Raw genomic sequence first — 6,209 nt, forward strand, 5'->3', positions numbered from 1 at the left:
GAATGGCCCTGACTAACAATAACCTATACCTTTCATGAATCACTTACCTCACAAAAATCTTTGTTACTCGAACTACTGCAATACAACGCGCGCCACAATACTACCAGCTGAATGAAAGATTCTAACTACTGAAGGTACTAACTACTGATAGGCAGAGTTGCTAAATGAAAGATTTTGATAGAGAACAAACAATGTATTTACCTTAATAGTGTTGAAAAGTCATAATACATATATCAGTTCATGACATCCAGTCTTACAAATTTACTGTCTCTGATGGACACACGTCCCGATCATCCGCTCTCAAAACTCCGCCATCTCTCTCCCCACATCCACCACTGCTGGCGGCTCACCTTCAACTGCGCAACGCTACGCGCTGTTAACAGCCAACTGCCCAGCACAACAATAGCAAATTCCAACAATGCAAACCAGCCACAGACTGCACACAGCAAAGCCAGTGATTTTCATGCAGAGCGCTTTATGACGTTACCAACATAAAAACCTAAACAGCCTACTTAAAACGGGAAGAGACGAAAAACATACTAGTTCCCGTCACATACATCTCGCGAAATGACCACGACGAGAAAATTCGAGAAATTAAACCTAACACAGAGACTTAAAGACAATCATTCTTCCCTCGCGACATTCGCCATTGGAACAGCGATGAACAGAGTGTCAATTAGTGGTACCAGAAGTACCCTCTGGCATAAACCGTTAGATAGCTGGCGGAGCATGTGTAGATGTAGCTGGGACTAGCTGGACCGTGGGAGATGTAGGAGGCTGACTGGCGGGGCCAAACACCTACTGTGGTATGTGAGGTCTGCCTCAGTAAGTAAGTCGGTAAGTAAGTATGAAAAATTCTGTTTTAAAAAATTGTTTTGGCACTAAGGAGAAATGTAATTCCGAAATAAGTTAAAAATTTCCAAGAAATGTTTGATTCTTTCTACCTTCAAGAGTTTAGACCCTTTGTTAAGAAAGAGTGAAGCGTTTAACCCTTTATAAAAGAAAAGAAGGGGGTAGTAAAAAAAACAAAAAGAAAAAAGTGGTAAAGTGCTAAAAAAAAGTGTCAGACTACAGATGCAAAGAAACTTCCTGGCAGATTAAAACGGTGAGCAGGACCGAGACTCGAACTCGGGACCTTTGCCTTTCGCGGGCAAGTGCTCTACCAACTGAGCTACCCAAGCACGACTCACGCCCCTTTCTCACAAATTTACTTCTGCCAGAATCTCGTCTTCTACCTTCCAAACTTTACAGAAGCTCTCCTGCGAACCCTGCAGAACTAGCACTCCTGAAAGAAAGGATATTGCGGTGACATGGCTTAGCCACAGCCTGGGTGCGTTTCCAGAATGAGATTTTCACTCTGCAGCGGAGTGTGCGCTGATATGAAACTTTCTGACAGATTAAAACTGTGTGCCGGACCGAGACTTGCCCGCGAAAGGCACAGAACCGAGTTCGAGTCTCGGTCCGGCACACAGTTTTAATCTGCCAGGAAGTTTCATATCAGCGCACATTCCGCTGCAGAGTGAAAATCTCATTATAGATGCAAAGGTCTCGGGTTTGACCCCAACCATTTTCATGTTTTAACCTCTGGCTATGTTTATTGATGCAAAAAATACAATTTCTCCATGATATGGAATTCACGTAAAACTGTAGGTCCCCCTAAGACTGGCTGGGTCAGTAGCTGGATGCAGCCAGTGGCGTACCACCTCCAACAGGACAGTGCTTAATAACTCACTTGTGATGTTCAAACCAAACTTCGGACAGACGACAGCTTTACCTTAACCCTATACACAAGTTATAATTCGATCCAAGTTTTAATTTTCATTGATATAGAAAATTTAGTCTTGTAAAATTAGATGAATCTTTATCATGCAGCCGATATAACTTGTGTTCTACTGTTGTCATTCAGTCTCTGAACACTTTGTTGGCAGCATTGCGCAACTCTTAAATAATGGGTTAGCAAGAATATAGTCTTTCGCGGAACAAACGTACGGCGTTTCCCGAATATAATTAGTGATGCCAGCAATCAAACTGCACGCATCCTTCACAAGGTGTATATCGTTCGACGTGTCACGCTGTATCATCAACAGGAAGAAACACAGTGACGATCGTATCCCTCTACAACACAAGCCTGCTCACGAAGAGCCTTCTGGGGTGTGGAGGCGAAGCTTTCAGCCTGCTGCATCGTATCGAGTCCACACGCTGGTAACGAGTTTCCCCACGCCATTCTACATCGTCATCTTTTATAGTCCATTGTTCATAACAGCGACATAAAAAGCGAATAACTGAAGATACGTGTACTGCTATCTTCGCTGACCTGCGTCGTTAATTTCACATCAGTCCCTACCCAGTGGATTCTTGTAAGTACCCAACAGTCCTTCTCGCTGACTTCAGTAAGCAGCATACTAATGTGTTACTGTCATACATATTATGAACCAAGCCACACTTTCCACTGTACCTTCCACTTTCTCCGCTCGTATTATCAGCATCTACAAGGAGTTTGTTTTAACTCGAAACAATAAAATCGTACGAAAAAAAGGTTCTACATGAAATGGTACTATTAGTAAATGGAACGGGGATTCTACGCGAAAATACGTACGATTTAGACAAAACATTGTTTTCCATTTGTGGTAGATGGCGCTGTAATCGACAAGTGCGCCTTTTTTTTGTACTGAAGAACCACGGATCTGATACTACATTTCATTCACCATGCAAATGGAAACCTTTGATGTTTGAGTATATATTGTGAATTACAGTTATGGTGAGAGGCAAGGGGACTTACCGAAATCAAGCACCCCAATACGGAAAGGCAATGGGAGTCAGCGATGTCAAGCAACCAGATGGAAACAGAAATCTATGACATCCACATCATTGTCCTAAGATCGCGCTAAACGTAATTCCTAACCAGACTGTTAACCACATTGTACTGTGCGATCAAAACTACTACACTCAAGAAAATTACGAAAACAAGTATCAACCGTTAGAACACAAAGGTTTACATTTAAACTGAAACGATTAAAATAATAATTACACCACTGTCAAATGAAAGAAATATTAAAACTTCCTGGCAGATTAAAAGTGTGTGCCCGACCGAGACTCGAACTCGGGACCTTTGCCTTTCGCAGGCAAATGCTCTACCAACTGAGCTACCGAAGCACGACTCACGCCCGGTACTCACAGCTTTACTTCTGCCAATATCCGTCTCCTACCTTCCAAACTTTACAGAAGCTCTTCTGCGAACCTTGCAGAACTAGCACTCCTGAACGAAAGGATACTGTGGAGACATGGCTTAGCTACAGCCTGGAGGATGTTTCCAGAATGAGATTTTCACTCTGCAGCGGAGTGTGCGCTGATATGAAATTTCCTGGCAGATTAAAACTGTGTGCCCGACCGAGACTCGAACTCGGGACCTTTGCCTTTCGCGGGCAAGTGCTCTACCAACTGAGCTACCGAAGAACGACTCACGCCCGGTACTCACAGCTTTACTTCTGCCAGTATCCGTCTCCTACCTTCCAAACTTTACAGAAGCTCTTCTGCGAACCTTACAGAACTAGCACTCCTGAAAGAAAGGATACTGTGGAGACATGGCTTAGCCACAGCCTGGGGGATGTTTCCAGAATGAGATTTTCACTCTACAGCGGAGTGTGCGCTGATATGTGGCTAAGCCATGTCTCCACAGTATCCTTTCTTTCAGGAGTGCTAGTTCTGCAAGGTTCGCAGAAGAGCTTCTGTAAAGTTTGGAAGGTAGGAGACGGATACTGGCAGAAGTAAAGCTGTGAGTACCGGCCGTGAGTCGTGCTTCGGTAGCTCAGTTGGTAGAGCACTTGCCCACGGAAGGCAAAGGTCCCGAGTTCGAGTCTCGGTCGGACACACAGTTTTAATCTGCCAGGAAGTTTCATATCAGCGCACACTCGGCTGCAGAGTGAAAATCTCATTCTGAAAGAAATATTAATTTCGTTAAATTATGTCTCCCGATATCAATAACCCTTTTGATTGTTCTGCCTATGAAATGGGAATAAAATGCGTGAGTTCTTAACTGCAAAAACAAGCACAGTTCATATTTGTCAATTATAGCGCAATCCACCACAACTGGAAAACAATGGGTTGAGTAAGCCGTACGTATTTTTCACTGTAGAGTTCAAATATGGAATAAAAATGGCGGGACTCCATTTGAGTTGTAGCAGAGGTAGATGCCCTTTTTGTTTTCGAGATATTTTTGTTTTCTCAAGCTAAAACAAATATGCTACATGTCCCAACATTTTTGGTCAAAATTATACAAACGCTAAGGACTATAACTATTTTTCAAATAGTGCACCAATAATATATGGGAATGAATATTTCAATCTGCCCGATGTTTTGCTAGAGATAAGGCGAAAGAAGAGCTGTACACATTTATGTGTATTTGCTACAAGGATAGAACACTACCAACAGAATTAATAAAAAAGCAAAAAATTACATACTTAAGAAAGGAAATGCCAATTATTGTTCACATTATATTACCTTGGCATTACTAATCCATGACTGAAAAATTCTACTCAATATTCTTAAAGCAAGAGTAAAGGCTACGAAAAATCTACATTTAGGAGAAGGCCAATCTGATTTAGGAAAGGAAAAGGAATCAGTGGATCTTTATTGGCGCTACGAACTATCTTAGAAAAATTAAGATGAAGAGTAAAACACGTGTGACATTCATGGTCTTAGAGAAGACTTGTGATAGAGTGGACTGAAAGTTTCTGTTTCAAAAACTGAATAAAATTGGAATAGACTAGAGATAAAAGAGATTCATTCTCATCTCTACAAAAAACACAGTACAGAAATAGATATCAGTGGCCTAAGAAAAAAATTAAGATAAGGAGAGGTGGCCAACAAGGCTGTCCTCTATCTCCATATTTTCTTAATTTATTTACAGGAATTGCAATACTAAAAACGAAAACCAGCACAAAAGGGTAAACAAACATATTATATTCGATTCGTTGGCAATTTAGTAGTCTTAGCAGATTCTGAATTGGACATGAACTATACATTAAAAATTTATCTGATATATTGAACGGCAACAAACTGAAAATCAACACAAACAAAACTAACATCATGGTGACAGATAAACCGAACAGACAAGTAAGTGCAAAATTTGAGATAGAAAATAAAATACTGATAGGAGTAAATGAATTTTCTACTTGAGAAGTACAGTTGCAGATGGCAACAGAAGTATAATAGATATTAAAACAGGAAATGCAGTGACTAAGTAAGTCTTCAGAAATGAGTGTAATTTATTAGCATATAAACAAATCATATAGAAGCAAGGCCAGATTTCATTAAGACTCTGACTTGGAGCATTTTGTGCTAAGATTCTGAAGCGTGGACTCTGGCGGAACAAGAAAAAAGAAGCATTAGAAGCAATAGAGATGTAGGTATGGAGAAGAGCAACAAAAACATGCTGAATTCAAAGAAAATATAATGAACAAGTACTAAAAGAATTTAAACAGAAAAGGACGTTGGTTAACTTGATAAAAATAAGACAAATTAAAGTAATTGGAGACCCAATTCGACTTAACAATTTCATAAGAGAAATCTTAGAAGGAAAAATCCTGAGAAAATGTCAGGTGGCAATCCATATCATAAAGCGTTTTCACTGGAATGAACTGCACCAACTACAGCGACACGCTAGAAATGGCGGGGGATGGGCAACGATGGCTACATCTGCAAGGCGTTGCCATTAGTTCCTGATGATGATGATGATGATGATGACAAAGACTAGTTACTGAATAAGCAATATGATCAGGCACATGTTTGTAAACGCCTAATGTTTCATAACCAACAAATGCTTACTGCATTGCCTTCGGTGGCGCCATCTAAAAATAATAATAATAATAATCGTCTGTGATGTGCCTACAGTCGAGTTTACCGCTCTTTGCAGTTCACGACTGGTTCTCGGTGATTGAGCGCTATTCGTAACAATAATTAGCAAAGATGCATCCGACGTGTAAAGTAGGAGGTATGGAAACCATGGGAATGAGGGTTTTTTTTTAGAAAAAAGTGCCTTTTTGACCCCATCCAAACCACAATAAAAACAAAAAACATACATACCGCCCTCGCCCATGACGCGATCTGTTAACTAGGAAAATATTCATGCAAATCTAATGCAGCAATTTAAATTGCTGACTTTGTAAGCTAGTGAGGTTAATATTAACGTATTCTAGTCTTCCGTTGCTTGG

The 6,209-nt window shown here is 40.7% G+C and overlaps 2 non-coding genes across 2 annotated transcripts; one reads left to right on the top strand and one right to left on the bottom strand.

The window, feature by feature from the left end:
• Positions 1-3,079: 3,079 nt before the first annotated feature.
• Trnar-gcg (transfer RNA arginine (anticodon GCG)) lies at positions 3,080-3,154 on the bottom strand. The gene has a single exon. It is a non-coding gene; the product is annotated as a tRNA-Arg (tRNA).
• A 640-nt stretch (positions 3,155-3,794) lies between these two features.
• Positions 3,795-3,869, top strand: Trnap-cgg (transfer RNA proline (anticodon CGG)). Its single transcript has one exon. It is a non-coding gene; the product is annotated as a tRNA-Pro (tRNA).
• Positions 3,870-6,209: the final 2,340 nt, after the last annotated feature.

Source organism: Schistocerca gregaria, chromosome 7 (genome assembly GCF_023897955.1).
Source record: "Schistocerca gregaria isolate iqSchGreg1 chromosome 7, iqSchGreg1.2, whole genome shotgun sequence".
Classification (NCBI taxonomy): Eukaryota; Metazoa; Arthropoda; class Insecta; order Orthoptera; family Acrididae; genus Schistocerca; species Schistocerca gregaria.